The sequence below is a fragment of the Macaca nemestrina genome, chromosome 13 (assembly GCF_043159975.1).
Source record: "Macaca nemestrina isolate mMacNem1 chromosome 13, mMacNem.hap1, whole genome shotgun sequence".
In the NCBI taxonomy this organism is placed as follows: Eukaryota; Metazoa; Chordata; class Mammalia; order Primates; family Cercopithecidae; genus Macaca; species Macaca nemestrina.
Genome location: NC_092137.1, coordinates 33,080,856 through 33,097,614, shown reverse-complemented (window position 1 = coordinate 33,097,614; position 16,759 = coordinate 33,080,856). Strand labels below are relative to the sequence as shown.

General features: G+C 38.2%; 1 protein-coding gene across 11 annotated transcripts in view; it reads right to left on the bottom strand.

Annotated features, from left to right (window-relative positions):
* The window catches only part of LOC105464817 (latent transforming growth factor beta binding protein 1), a 445,139-nt gene that overhangs the window by 330,539 nt on the left and 97,841 nt on the right, over nt 1-16,759 (bottom strand). The window contains exon 1 of one of the 11 annotated variants that reach the window (XM_011712894.3): nt 1,343-1,360. The exons of the other annotated variants lie outside the window; for them this stretch is intronic. The gene's annotated coding sequence lies outside the window, so the exon portion shown is untranslated. Of the gene's footprint in view, nt 1-1,342; nt 1,361-16,759 lie in introns of those variants that run through there. 11 annotated transcript variants of the gene reach the window in all.

The following is a 16,759-nucleotide window of genomic DNA, read 5'->3' as shown; positions in this document are numbered from 1 at the left end:
AAACTAGAAACACCCCAGGTGTTCATCAACAGATGACTGGACAAACAAATTGCCATATATTTATACAATGGAGTACTACCTAACAATAAAAAGGAATGAACTGCTTATTCTACGACAGTATTAACAAATTCCAAAAATAGTAAAAGTATGTAAAAAGTCTTCTACAAAAGGGTACACATTGTATAATCTCACTTACATGAAGTTTCTAGAACAGTGAAAACTATGGTGAAAAAAATCAGAAGAGTGGTTGTCTCTGGGGTAGGACTGAGAAAACTGATGAGATAACTTAGATACTGGCCAAGGCCTCTACCTTGATAGAGTTTTGGATCACACAAGTATACATTTCTCAAAATTCAAAGGGTGCATGTAAGATTTGTACATTTCAGCACACTGTAAATTTCACCTTAAAAATAACACTATAAGCAAATACTGACCTCCAGTTAATGACATGCATGCTAAAGTGTTTATAGGTAAAAACTTACTCATGATGTGTGCATCTTAGTCTGAAAGGCATTAAGAAAACAGGGTGGATTAATGGATGGACCAGGATCATCAATCCATCTTGTAATATATATTTCTAAGATTTTTAAAACCCACCACATTTGGTTAGAAAAAGGAAGTCTTTCCTAAATATAGACTGAATTATCTTCCATAAACACTTCAGTTGCCTTATCCATAATCATCCCTCAAAGTTAAAGGAATGTGTCCCACCAACTCCAGTTTCTACAATTCAGTAGAAACATCCTTGTTATTGGTCTATGATCTGATATAATCAAATACATGGCTACAATTAGTTTTCAGTTTTGATTCATATAATTGTTTGCAAGAGCTATTTCAGAAAAAAAAATTTATGAAATATAATTTTTTATTTTTGAAAAGGCTGCCAAACAAGAAAATTTCAATCACTATAACACACAAGTTTTTTAAAAACGTAAACCTTGTACTATTTTTTTTTGTTTGAAAACCAGTAGCCCTTCTGATCCCCTCATTTTTCTTTGAATAAGAAAATAATTCACGCTCTAGTCACGTTGCTATTAAAGACCACAGTTAGCCATGACAAATGCATTTCCTTCCACACACACACACAAATCTGAATTTAAAATTCAGTACAACTAACAGCATTTAAAAGTTCCCTCCCTACCTCCCTCGCTATCTCACCTACCCACATATATCATACACACACATTCCACACACACACACCCCCCCCCCAAGATGATTTAAGCAAAGCCCAAATTAAGATATAAACCTAAATGGCAAAATAATTGTACCATTATACTTTGGGATTACATTGTCCTCCATAATAATCAAAAGCCACATGTTACTAAAATCAAAAGAAACTTACCTTGAATGCAAATATCCCTACAGATACGTCAATTATCTGTGTGTATCCTAGGACTCCAGTGAGTATTTTAAAAATAGGGGGAAATTCAAAGGAAAATGGTCCATACCACTACTGTCATTTAGCCTCTCCACATTTATTTCCTCTCAACCCACTTCTAACACAATTTTGGAATCCTAAATTCTCACCCCAGGCTGCAACAGAGTGTAAACTAACTTAAATAATCCCTGGTTTTAGCACTTGAACAGTAGAAGGGTAAAATATGTGGGAGTGAAATGGAGTCTACAGTTTAAAAATAGGTCCATGTGCACAGTCCAAGGTCAGCCTCCAAGAGACAAGCTATGAAAAAAATCTCTGACATTGCCTGAACCAACAACGTGTAAAAGAACTTGGATTTCTTATTCCAAACTTCTCTTGGCTATTTTCTTCCTTTAAGGACTGAGTAAAAGGCCAGTCTTCCTGCCAGAGGTCTAGAAATAGCCTGTCTTCCTATTTGCCATAGATGTATCTAAAGTCTAGAAGGCATTTCTCTGTTGTTTTAGGGATGTGTCTGGTTTTTTTCTCAGACATTCATGCCATTTCTCTTTGTCAGCTGAAAAGCTTTTATGCTCAAACTTTCACTTCAGAGTTAGTTTTGAAAAGTCTATTACAATTATTTGCTAAATGGAAAAAAGTCTCCCTCTTACAAAGTCATCTTATGATTCCCTTAAATGACATGTATTTGGTATTTGAACATGTATGTATCTGTAACTGAATCTACGCCCCCTGTATTTCCACCTCTTCAGGCCCAGACTTCTTAAACACAAGCCTCTCAAATCCAAAGGCTGAGAGTGTCTGGCTCCATTGTTTTAATCCTATAGCGGTTCTCTGTTTTTTATCCAAATTTTCCAGATCAGCCCTTCCACTGGGCACCACGGACATGGCAAGCCTAAACCAAAAAAGGAGTCTCTTTTAAGGTGTTTGAAATTAGATCCCTAGGCTTGCTAGAAGTTTCCATGTTCGTTCTTTTGATTTATGGGTCTCATTACTGGGGAAGGCTGAAATATCTCTTCTTTTTCTCCCTTAGTGGCTTCAAAGCACTGTATGCTTGATTACCCAAGTACATTAAAACTAATTTAAATCATCATCTTAAGCATTATTGTGTTCAACAAACCAGAAAAGACCTTGGAATCCAAAATATATGGTCACATTTTATACTTAATAGGACACAAAGTAGCAAATCCATCAACATAATGGTATATAGCTTTTTATGGGCACAGGCAAAAAACACTTCTTAAATGTTGCATTGCCTACTGCTGCCTTTCAAAGGTGAAATTCACATCATCCTTTTCCTTCCGCTCCTGTAAGACAAACTTAATTAATGAAGATCTGTTGTAAGGATAACTTCAAGTGGCAGTAAGTGTGTATGGCTGTGAAAATAACAAGATAAATGCCCGCATTTGTATAAACCCGAGCTAAAATTATAAGACAGCGTCACACATTTTCCAACATGCATGTCATATTCAGCACTTCTTTAGCTTAAATGGCAATGCTTTTCCTCATGCGACATTTATAGTAAGGTACCATTCTCAAAAGAAAAATAAATGCATTGAATTAGTACCAGTGAAACAGAATTTCTGGAATCAAACGAATAATCAAAAAATTTCAGAGAAATTGCTGATCTGTGCTGGAAACTGTATCAAAATATGAAATTCACTAAAGTATTTTTTAACATGCCATTGAGAGCAGCTATCAATTTAAAACACAAATGTAAGAAAATATGCAAAACTTTATCTTCTTGCAGATTTATCATTATAAATCGGTGACTCCATATCTGGAAAATATTTCAGAATATTCATTCTTGAAAAGAAGAGGGGAAAAAAGGGAAAACAGGAAGACCCAACTGTTTGATTTGGTGGAAGGCACTATGTTTAGACATCATTAGATAAGTTTTGGTCCTGGCTTCGATTAGGCAAATCACTTAAACATTGGACGCTTTAGTTTCTCATTTGTAAAACAAAGGAGGTGGGGTAGTATATTTCTAATTTTCTTTTAGCCTCTAAGAACCTATAGTCAATGGTCTTTTGCAAAATTAGTTGAAATAATAATATAATTAATAATTGAATTTTAATACTAACATAATTCTATTATTCCATGTTTATTACTTTTATAAATATTAATGAATTTCTGTATACTTCATTATAGTTATTATTAGTCTACAAGAGTTTTAGAAACGCCATGAAATGCTTCTCATTAACTGTTCAATGGCCTGGAACGAATTGAGAAGTCCCAGTTTATCTCAGGCCAAAGTAATTGGAAACCAAAGACAGAAACACTCCTAGGTTTCTTACTTTTATGAATAAGGAGAGCACAGAGAATTTTTAAGACAGTGATAATACTCGTTATGATACTATAATGATAGATAGATGTCATTATACATATGTCCAAACCCACAGAATGTATAAAACCAAGGGTGAACCCTAGGACTTTGGGGAATCATGATGCATCAATGTAGGTTCATCATTTGTAGCAAATGTACCACTCTGGTAGGGGACGTTGATAATGGGAGAAGCTACACCTATGGGAGGGGAAGAGAGGTTGGAGGGGCCAGCGTATATAGGAAGTCTGTACCTTCCTCTCCAATTTTGCTGTGAACCTAAAACTGCCCTTAAAAATGGAAATGTTTTAGGCCAGGCGCAGTGGCTTACCCCTGTAATCCCAGCACTTTGGGATGCCGAGGCAGGCAGATCACTTGAAGTCAGGAGTTCAAGACCCAGCCTGACCAACATAGTGAAACCTCGTCTCTATTAAAAATGCAAAAATTAGCTGGGTGTGGTGGTATGCACCCGTAATACTACTCGGGAGGCTAAGGCAGGAGAATCGCTTACACCCAGGAGGCAGAGGTTGCAGTGAGCTGAGATCACACCAGTGCACTCCAGCCTGGGCGACAGAGCGAGACTCCATCTCAAAAAAAAAAAGTCTTTTTTAAAAACTATATTTTGATCTGGGAGTCAACCCGAAAGAGCTTACAATGACTAAAGGTGGAACAATTTGAGCAAGAAAATAATAATATAACCTGAAGAATAAAACAAATGAGGCTAAGGTACTATAACTAAATGATTAAATAAACACATGGGTAAAAAGTGACAAATCCTCCATACAGAAAACTTACAAATAGTATATGAAGATACATTCCCTTCTAGAGGTAGAGCTTAATTCTCTTCCAAGTGTGTGCTTAGTGACTTGCTTCCAAAGAAAAGAATATGGAAAGGGAAAATGGTAATTTTACAATGGAAAAAGCTGGTAGACACCACCTTAACTACGTGGTCAAGATTAATATCACCAGTGATAAGTCATGTTGACACAATATAACCCCCCACACAATGTGATGAGAAGGGCACTTACTTTTGCAATATTCCATCCCAAAACCCATAATCCCAGTCTAATCATGAGAAAGCATCAATAAATCCAAATCAAAAGACAGTCTACAAAATACTTTCAAATAGTCAAGATCATGAAAAAACAAGAAAAGACTGAAAAACTGTCACAAATTATAAGAGACAGGACAACTGAATGTGAAGTGCTATCCTGGATTAGATCCTGGAACAGGAAAAGGATACACTGGTGAAATCAGAATAAAATGTGTAGTTTAGTTAATAGCACTATGCCAACATTAATTTCTTAGTTTTGACAAATGTACATGATAATGCAAGATGTTAACATCAGGAGAAACTAGGCAAAAGGTATACGAGAACTCCCTGTATTATCTTTGCAACTTTTTATGAATCTAAGGTATTCAAAATAACACTACTATAATAATCAAAATGATTTAAATACTTAGTGTAAAATGTATTACTTGGTGACTGTGAGACTGTATTAACTCATTTTAATAAAACAGGCCAATAATCCAAGGAATTCTGACATATCGGTGACACGCACATATTAAGTCTCGGAATTTTAGGTTGTCGAAGCATAGCTTAGCCTATCCTAATGAAGAGAGTTTGAGCTTTCTTGCTAGTATACTACCAAAGGTGGTTGCTCATGGATATCACCAATGAACGCATGTCTCTTACACATCTCTCCTGCCTGCCCAACCTCAAAAGATTGAAAGGGTAGATTCTGTACCACTTCTTCCTTCCATTCCCTCAAGCCTCAACTCTCACAGGTAACAGTAAAAAAGAGATAAGGATGTTTTTCATCTGACATGAGATTGGAGTTTCAGAGGTGAAAGGGACCTGAAAAAAACTAGAATTTGAACAAGATACTGGATTTTAAACAAAGCATGATTATAAAATGGTGAATAGGAAAAAATAAAACTGTTCTTATAAATGTCTCCTCAATAAACCAATTTCTGTTAGCATCACACTTTCTTCTTTACTTGGGCCTCTATCTTGGCTTTACACATTTTCTTTTAGACAATAAGTTTATTGCCAACAAAATATGTAGTTGCCAAATAGTAAATCAAGTCCCTAGACTCACGTGTAACACTAGATTTTAATTATTTGGATTTTTTTTAAAAATCCATTTCTCTTAGCGTTCAATAATAGGGGTTTGGTTTGGTTTCTATTTTCCCATTCACTCACAGAGATGATGTTTAAATATGTTTAAGTCATCTAATTCAATCTTAGCTAGGTATGAACAACATTAAAATTGGTTTACCATTTTTAAAAGTAAATATTAGAGGACACCTCTTCAAAGAATCACTGCATCACTAAATATTTTTTCCAAATACCACACACCCAGGTATTTGGCAATCGGTAAACTTTGCTATGAGACAGCTCATGAGTTTTTCCCATAGCAATGGTCGAATGACGTAGCCCTCCACTGGACACCCAGAAAGCTGCCCTAGTCCTGGCTAAAGTCTCAAAGCTCTGGACAGGAATGTCATCGAAATCCTTACCAGCTTGTCCACCCAAGGCACAACTATGAGACTAGGCTGTACCACTAAAGTCAGTGACTATAAAACTGGACTGAGACATGCAATGCTAAATCCCAGCTTTGCACACACATCTGTTTAAAATTCGAATGGCTTGTGCAAACCATGGATCGGTATTCAAATAAAATTTTTAAAGAGACTATATTCATTGAAAAAGGAAATGAAAGTATGTGCCTGTGTCTTTGGGTTCTACATTTCCTGGGGAGAGCTGATAGGCCTTCTAGGACTTAGATGGTGGTAAGCCTAGCAGATTGAGCAAGATGTGGAAGCAGACATAAAGTGGATTTGAATGAGTCACCAACATCTCAGGGCCCTCTCCACAACGCACAAGGCCAGCTCTGCAAACCCACAGCAGCTTTGCACACTTCACACAACTTGGCAACACGAGCACAGGGAACCCAAGAGCAGCCTCAAGGGCAACTGAGTCATCAGAAACAAAATCCAGCTCTGAATGGCACTCTGGGGCCATGCAAATATTTAACAGGCACATCTAGAGAATTCTCAGTCTCAATTAGGAGAGGACCACCATCGTCAGAATGAAGGGGGCTGCCTAACTGCCTCTCAAGTCTCGGGCAATCCTCATTCAGTAATATTGCAGAGGCCTACAGTATTTTTTGCATTTGTTTTTTTTTTTTTAATTTTGGAAACAGGGTCTTGCTCTGAAACCCAGGTTGGAGTTACAGTGGCATAATCATAGCTCACTGCAGTCTCAAACTCCTGGGCTCAAGTAATCCTCCCACCTCAGTCTCCCAACTAGCTAGAACAACAGGCACACACCACCACATCCAGCTAATTTTTGTATTTTTTTGTAGAGACTGGGTCTGCCTATGTTGACAAGGCTGGTCTCGAACTCTTGGCCTCAAATGATTCTCTTCCTTCAGCCTCCTAAAGCACTGTGATCACAGGCACAAGCCACCACAGCAGGCGGGGACTATAGTTTTGACAGCACTTCCTTCTGTCCCAACCCATGGAGCTTCACAATCATGCTGTGAAGAATTACCATGCTCATTTTCTGGCTGAGGAAACCTCAAGAGTTTCAGGCTGGGCACGGTGGCTCACGCCTGTAATCTCAGCACTTTGGGAGGCCGAGGCGGGTGGATCACAGGGTCAGGAGATCGAGACCAGTCTGGCGAAACCCCATCTCTACTAAAAATACAAAAATTAGCTGGGCATGGTGGTGCGCACCTGTAATCCCAGCTACTCAGGAGGCTGAGGCAGGAGAATCACTTGAACCCGGGAGGCAGAGGTTGCAGTGACTGAGATCGCGCCACTGCACTCCAGCCTGGGCGACAAAGCAAGACTCGATCTCAAAAAAAACAAAAAAACAAAAACAAAAAGAGTTTCAATAATTTGCCAGGATTATAAAGCCAGAATGGAATAAAGAAGACACCTGAACCCAAATGTTCTATTTCAAGGCCCAGGACTCTTAGACACTGTCTATAGCAGAGTAACACTTCAAACTCAGTGAAGTTTTGAAGTGTTACTCTGCTTTAAACTTAAGGATCTCTCTCCTCCCATTTTTTTTTAAAGCAGAGTTCTGTATTTTTTGAAGACTCCATAATAGTTAATTAATTTGAGCTTTTTTTGGTGTCTAATGTACAGTTGAGCTGTGTGTACTATTCCTTGGAACCTGAATTTTCTCCACATGGAGAAAGATTCAGATCCTACTTTTCACCTTTTGACATCTACTCAAAGAATAGAAGTTCCTCTACCTGTTAGGTCCTATAGATACATCTCAACCCATATTGTCACCTGAATGTGCTACAGATAGTGTCTAAGAGTCCTGGGCTTGGAAACAGAACATTCCTCAACCCCTCAGAAACCAGGAAGATTTTATTTAAAGGTTCTCAGCAGGTTGTCTGTAGACCAATGGCCACCTATTTGGATCATACACCATACTGGGGGTAGGTGGGAACCCTTACGCCTATAATCCCAGAATTTTGGGAGGCCAAGGCAGGAAGATTGCTTGAGGCCGGGAGTTCGAGACCAACCCAGGCAACAAAGCAAGACGTCGTCTCTACACAAAATTTGTAAAAATTAGCTGGGCACAGTGGCCCACACCTGTAGTTCCAGCTACTCAGGAGGCTGAGGTGGGAGGATTGCTTGAGCCCAGGAGTCCCAGGCTGCAGTGGGCTGTGATCACACCACTGCACTCCAGGCTGAGCAACAAAGCAAGACTCTGTCTCATTAAAAAAAAAAAGAAAGAAAAGAAAAGCCTAACCTCCAAAATATATATTTATTCACAAATTATATGCATGTTCTATATCAAGATTAGAGAATCTCAAAGTTCCTTCTAGCTTTGCTGTAACACTTCTGATTCAGTATATATTCTAAAACTACACTGTCTATATAATATGTATATCACAAAACATACTCAAAAATAGAAATTTGGAAGACTGAGATAAAGATGAAATTTAATTTTTTAAACTATTTTCCTTTATCAACCCTTTTTATCACTACAAATATTTCTTAGTGACTGTGGCATGACTGAATGGGCTTCATTTTTTAAATCTTGGTTTAACACTTACTGATACGGCAAGCCAGAGGTCTCATTTTAAGCCCAGTATATGTTAATATTTAGCTTCAGTGTCTGCCCTAGCTCAAAAGAGATATCTGAAAAAGACACATTGATGCAAATGGAAGAAATGTACTTACAAAGTCATAATACTCATGTTTCAATCTCATACACTAACTACTCAAAAGTTTTTCACTAAAATTAGTAACTTTCCATTTTCCCGAATATCATTTCATTGGTCTTACATACTTATTGGAAAATGTTACATTTTGACAAATTTTTATTGGGCTTCAAACTCTCTGGAAGATTTTAGTTTGTTTCCAATATTTTTAAGTATGCAAATATGAGTAAACATGTAATGACACCTATTGTTTTTAGGAATGAAAACCATGTCACAATGGAACTATTTCTACACATTTAGTTTACAAGTGCTCTCCGTGTAGCACCAGATCACCAGGTTTTTTTAAAGGTGACTTTCTTATTCATTGTAAACATATCACCTCTACTTTGAAAGGACAGATGATGGTATTAACTTTTAAATTATCTGCAGGGCAACAAGACCACTCATAGCTGAATGTCATGCAGAAGGCCAATAATTTCAAAATGTCTTTTGTAAAAAACATTCTTAACTCACATTCAACAGTTCCATTAAAATATCTGCTGATTAGCGTCTGTGGTATTAGAGATTAGCAGCATCATTCTCAATCTCATTATTAAATACTGTAAGATTTTTTGGCTATTTAATATCCTTCGAGGGAAGAGTGTGTGCTCTGTTGACAGGGGCCGACTCTTCAGAGAGGTTTATCTCTACCTGATTAGGTAGACTTACAGATGATAGGATATTAAATAGACAAAAAATCTTACAGTATTTAATAATGAGATTGAGAATGATGCTGATAATCTCTAATACCATAGATGCTAATCAGCAGATATCTTAATGGAACTGTTGAATGTGAGTTAAGAATGTTTTTTACAAAAGACAAAGATTTTGAAATTGCTGGCCTTCTCCATAACATTTAGCTGAGTGGTCTTGCTGCACTGCAGATGATTTAAAAGTTAATACACATAATCTGTCCTTTGAAAGGACAGCGAGCAAGGCTGCAGATCTTCTGGCATCTGGACCATAGGAAGGACCAGGGTCAGTCTGGATGTTGACTACTACATAGGTTGATTTCTATTTTTAGACAGAAGTAAACATAAGTACAATGTCTATTCTTTTTTTCTTCTTGCAGCCTTAGTGGAATGTCTCATGCTCCTCTGTGTGTGAGCACCTTGCTGTGGAAAGCACTGCTATTAGGCATCATTGTGCCTGATCAACATTTCACTCTATCAACCACTTCTAATCCAGTCACCTGTTATTCTCTACTATTAGAAAACAACAGGATTATTCCTCTCCAGGAGAAATCTGAAGGATTTTTACTGCACTCCCAGAATCCTCTGAGGGTTCTGGATGTCTTTCCTGCTAGTACTCAGCCAGTACTCTAAGGAATGGGTTCAGTTATGGTCGCACAGCTCCTTGTACTAAATAAGTGCTCTTCATCTCTTTCCATGAGGACTAGTTACACCTGAAATCCTCCTCTGCTTCTGAATGTCTGTTTTATTCTTATCCTTACAACACATCTCTGAATCAACCACTCCAAAATGGTGTCGGGTAACAACACAATGCCTGCAACAACACTAAGGCTCTTAATTTATGCAAGCTTTATCCATTGTGGTTTAAAAAAATACTTTTTCCATCTCACATGCAAAGACACACATAGGCTCAAAATAAAGGAATGGAGGAATATTTACCAAGCAAATAGAAAGCAAAAAAAAAAGCAGGGGTTGCAATCCTAGTCTCTGATAAAACAGACTTCAAGCCAACAAAGATCAAAAAAGACAAAGAAGGGCATTACATAATGGTAAAGGGATCAATGCAACAAGAAGAGCTAACTGTCCTAATATATATGCACCCAATACAGGAGCACCCAGATTCAAAAAGCAAGTTCTTAGAGACCTAAAAGAGACTTAGACTCTCACACAGTAATAGTGGGAGACTTTAACACCCCACTATCAATATTAGACAGATCAACGAGACAGAAAATTAACAAGGACATTCAGGACTTGAACTCAGCTCTGGACCAAGCAGACCTAATAGACATCTACAGAACTCTCCACCCCAAATCAACAGAATATACATTCTTCTCAGCACCACATCGCACTTATTCAAAAACTAACCACATAACTGGAAGTAAAACACTCCTCAGCAAATGCAAAAGTACTCAGGCCACAGGGCAATCAAAGTAGAACTCAGGATTAAGAAACTCACTGAAAACCACACAACTACATGGAAACTGAACAACCTGCTCCTGAATGACTACTGGGTATATAATGAAATTAAGGTAGAAATAAGTAAGTTCTTTGAAACCAATGAGAACAAAGACACAATGTACCATAATCTCTGGGCCACATTTAAAGCAGTGTGTACAGGGAAATTTATAGCACTAAATGCCCACAGGAGAAAGCAGGAAAGATCTAAAATCAACACCCTAACATCACAATTAAAAGAACTAGAGAAGCAAGAGCAAACAAATTCAAAAGCTGGCAGAAGACAAGAAAAATAACTAAGATCAGAGCAGAACTGAAGGAGCTAGCGACACAAAAAACCCTTTTAAAAAATCAATGAATCCAGGAGCTGGTTTTTTTAAAAGATTAACAAAATAGGCGACTAGTCAGACTAATAAAGAGGAAAAGAGAGAAGAATCAAATAGATGCAATAAAAAATGATAAAGGGGGATATCACCACCGATCCCACAGAAATACAAACCACCATCAGAGAATACTATTTGACTTCCTCTACGCAAATAAACTAGAAAATCTAGAAGAAATATGAATTCCTGGACACATACACCCTCCCAAGACTAAACCAGGAAGAAGTCGAATCCCTGAATAGATCAATAACAAGTTCTGAAATTGAGGTGGTAATTAATAGCGTACCAACCAAAAAAGTCCAGGACAAGACGGATTCACAGCCAAATTCTACCAGAGGTACAAAAAGGAGCTGGGACCATTCCTTCTGAAACTATTCCAATCAACAGAAAAAGAGGGACACTTCCCTAACTCATTTTATGAGGCCAGCATCACCCTGATACCAAAACCTTGTAGAGACACAAAAAAAGAAAATTTCAGGCCAATATCCCTGATGAACATCGATGCAAAAATCCTCCATAAAATACTGGCAAACCGAATCCAGCAGCACATCAAAAAGCTTATCCACCATAATCAAGTTGGCTTCATCCCTGGGATGCAAGGCTGGTTCAACATACACAAATCAATAAACGTAATCCATCACATAAACAGAACCAATGACAAAAACCACATGATTATCTCAATAGACGGAGAAAAGGCCTTCTACAAAAATTCAACAGCCCTTCATGCTAAAAACTCTCAATAAACTAGGTATTAATGGAACATATCTCCAAATAAATAATAGCTTTTTACGACAAACACACAGCCAATATCATACCAAATGGGCAAAAGCTGGAAGCATTCCTTTTGAAAACCAGCACAACACAAGGATGCCCTCTCTCGCCACTCCTATTCAACATAGTGTTAGAAGTTCTGGCCAGTGAAATCAGGCAAGAGAAAGAAATAAAGGGTATTCATAATAGGAAGAGAGGAAGTCAAATTATCTCCATTTTCAGATGACATGATTGTATGTTTAGAAAACCTCATCATCTCAGCCCAAAATCTCCTTAAGCTGATAAGCAACTTCAGCAAAGTCTCAAGATACAAAATCAATGTGCAAAAATCACAAGCATTCCTATACACCAATAATAGAGAGCCAAATCATGAGTGAACTCCCATTCACAATTGCTAAAAAGAGAATAAAATACCTAGGAATACAACTTACAAGGGATGTGAAGGACCTCTTCAAGGAGAACTACAAACCACCGCTCAAGGAAGTAAGAGAGGACACAAACAAATGGAAAACAATTCCATGCTCATGGACAGGAAGAATCAATATCATGAAAATGGCCATACTGCCAAAAGTAATTTATAGATTCAACACTATCCCCATCAAGCTACCACTGACTTTCTTCACAGAATTAGAAAAAAACACTTTAAATTTCATATGGAAACAAAAAAGAGCCCACATAGCCAAGACAATCCTAAGAAAAAAGAACAAAGCTGGAGGCATCACACTACCTGATTTCAAACTATACTACAAGGCTACAGTAACCAAAACAGCATGGTACTGGTACCAAAACAGATATACAGACCAATGAAGTAGAATAAAATCCTCAGAAATAATGCCACACATCTACAACCATCTGATCTTTGACAAATCTGACAAAAACAAGCAATGGGGAAAGGATTCCCTATTTAATAAAAAGTGTTGGGAAAACTGGCTAGCCATATGCCAAAAACAGAAACTGGACCCCTTCCTTAACCTTATACAAAAATTAACTCAAGATGGACTAAAGACTTAAATGTAAGACCTAAAACCATAAAAACCCTAGAAGAAAACCCAGGCAATACCATTCAGGATGTACGCATGGGCAAAGACTTCATGACTAAAACACTAAAAGCAATGTCAACAAAATCCAAAATTGACAAATGGGATCTAATTAAACGAAAGAGCTTCTGCACAGCAAAAGAAACTATCATCAGAGTGAACAGGCAACCTACAGAATGGGAGAAAATTTTTGCAGTCTATCCACCTGACAAAGGGCTAATATCCAGAATCTACAAAGAACTTAAACAAATTTACGTGAAAAAAAAAAAAAAACATCAAAAAGCAGGCAAAGGATATGAACAGACACTTCTCAAAAGAAGACATTTATGTGGCCAAAAGACATGAAAAAAAGCTCATCATCACTGGCCATTAGAGAAATGCAAATCAAAATCACAATGAGATACCATCTTACACCAGTTAGAATGGTGATCATTAAAAAGTCAGGAAACAACAGATGCTGGAGAGGATGTGAAGAAATAGGAACACTTTTACACTATTGGTGGGAGTGTAAATTAGTTCAACCATTGTGGAAGACAGTGTGGCAATTCCTCAAGGATCTAGATCCAGACATACCATTTGACCCAGCAATCCCTTGATAGAATTGAATCTATAAATCCTTGGGTATATACCCAAAGGATTATAAATCATTCTACTACAAAGACACCTGCACATTTACTGCAGCACTGTTCACAATAGCAAAGACTTGGAATCAACCCACATGCTCATCAATTATAGACTGGATAAAGAAAATGTGGCACATATACACTACGGAATACTATGCAGCCATAAAAAAGGATGAGTTCATGTCCTTCGCAGGGACACGGCTGAAGCTGGAAACCATCATTCTCAGTGTTAGTTATCTACTAACACAGGAACAGAAAACCAAACATCACATGTTCTCACCCATAAGTGGGAGTTGAACAATGACAACACATGGACACAGGGAGTGGGAACATTACACACCGGGGCCTGTCGGGGGTTGGGGGACTAGGGAAGGTATAGCATTAGGACAAATACCTAATGTAGATGACGGGTTGTTGGGTGCAGCAAACCACCATGGTACGTGTATACCTATGTAACAAACCTGCATGTTCTGCACACATATCCCAGAACTTAAAGTATAATTAAAAAAAAAAATACTTTTTCTTTTAACAACTCTATTTCATAAACAGTCTAAATGCTTTCCTTTTGAACATTTTTAAAGCCTTTTGAAGCAAAAAAAAAAAAAAAAAAAAAAAAAAAAAGAACAGAAATCTATACTGTGGATATAGAGTCTAAGAGTCAGTGGAATCACCTGACCCACTGTCTTCCTCTCCTTGAATAGGGCACAGCCTGCTTTCTCCACCCTGTACAAGGGCTCTCCTAGTTATCCCTTACTTTGTGCTTAAGCCCTCCCTCTTCATGGCTATGTGATTGCATTAACTATTTAAACACCGTCTCTCACTTTAGTCTCTTCCCTTCTCTATGCCTGGTCCTCCACCGCCTGGTCCTCCACCACCAGATAAATTTCCCAAAATGTTATTTCACCTGTGTTGCATTCTCAACTTCACTTGTGGCTACTCCCCAATAGGAATACTTCATGTAAAACATGCTCAGCCAAATTTCTTCTTCTGTTTCTTCCTTCTCTGAGCAATTGCTTACAGATTTCCTCTCCTCTTGGTCCATCAAATACTACCTTTTCATCCACAGCTAAAACCGGCCATCCTAGCCTGAAACACTCTCTCCCTCCACCACTCTCCTCTGGACTTCATGATCTGTGAATGTGGCTTCTGTCTTCTCAAAAAGATCATAGCTTATACTCTATTGTCTTCTCCAATATATAGCATGGCGAGGTGCATAGATTAGACCTAGCCTATAAATTCTGATTTTTATTAAACACAATAATATACAGTTTTTTTATAATTATAGTTACATAATCAAGAACATATTATCTGAGGTGGTTTTTTAATAAGTAAAAAAAAAATTCTTGGCCAATTATTATAGACTCATTATGTCAGAAAGAGAATCAAAGCTGTTATATACAAGAGTTGAAAAGGCTCTGGGTTCAATCCCACTACTTTAATGTATACCTAATTTCATCTGACGCAGGACTTCCTGCCATAATGTTTTCAAGCTGAGACATGGAACATTTGCTGTACCATCACTGTAGTGAATTTGCCAAGCTCCCCCTCTAGAACAGTGGTTCACAGCCGTTTGGGGATCATAGGCCTCTCTGAGGCTGAGAAGAGCTCCGTAATCATTCCCCATAAAAATACTCATGTACACAAAACTGTGGAGACGTGCTGGGGTGCAGATAGTCAGATGCCCAGAAGGCCTTGAACCATAGGCCTGGCTGTTTTTTCCCAATGGCACAGGGCCTGCAAGTCAGGAGACAGGAGGCAGGGAGTGTTTTAGCTTTACATAGACTCTTATCCAGAATAGTTTTTACATAATCAGCCAAATTTTTTTTTTAAATACCAATTTATTAGCGTAACAACATAAATGTCAAGAATTACAGCCTATTGTAAATGTCTAGGCATAGATCAAGGCATTCTCACCTTTCCTAAAAGTATTCAGTATCTGCTTAGATCAGTCTAGGATGACAAAATAACTTGACCTCATCTTCAGTGGTAGAAACCTCCCACTGATCTGGCCTCATCCGATTTTGGGCTAAAAAAGGATGGACATTTTTAAGAGCCTTGCAGTGTTTTTTGTTGTTGTTGTCCAATTGCTTTTCTCATCAGAGTAAACCATCCTTTGGCATGTCTAATCCTTCCAGCTTCCACTGGCAACCAAAAGAATCCCTGTTTTCCCTTTTAGACTGAAGATCAAAGTCCCTCCTGAGCTTTTTGGCTCCTATTTCTCTCCTTTTGCTCTGTCCTCCTGCTTCAAAACCACACTGAGGAAAAGCACACAAAAAACCTCATCCTCATCACTCTTGCCCCAGTCGGGATCAAAGTCCATTTTGGTTTTCCCTGGCAACCACTCCTACAGCATGTTGATTGAAGCATTTTATAAACTGTTTATATCAAATGTACTTGAAACCTAATTAACAAATTCCTGAAAAGAAAGTTCTGTTAAAAGTCAGTCATGTTGGCCGGGCGCGGTGGCTCAAGCCTGTAATCCCAGCACTTTGGGAGGCCGAGACGGGCGGATCACGAGGTCATCCTGGCTAACACGGTGAAACCCCGTCTCTACTAAAAATACAAAAAACTAGCCGGGCGAGGTGGCGGCGCCTGTAGTCCCAGCTACTCGGGAGGCTGAGGCAGGAGAATGGCGTGAACCCGGGAGGCGGAGCTTGCAGTGAGCTGAGATCCGGCCACTGCACTCCAGCCAGGGTGGCAGAGCGAGACTCCGTCTCAAAAAAAAAAAAAAAAAAAAAAAAAAGTCAGTCATGTCAACAAAAAAGAAAATAAATAGCCCAATTAAAAACATGAGCTAAAGGTCTACTCGACCAAAGAAGATGTATGGATGGCAAGTACACATATGCAAAGATACTCAAAAGCATGTGAA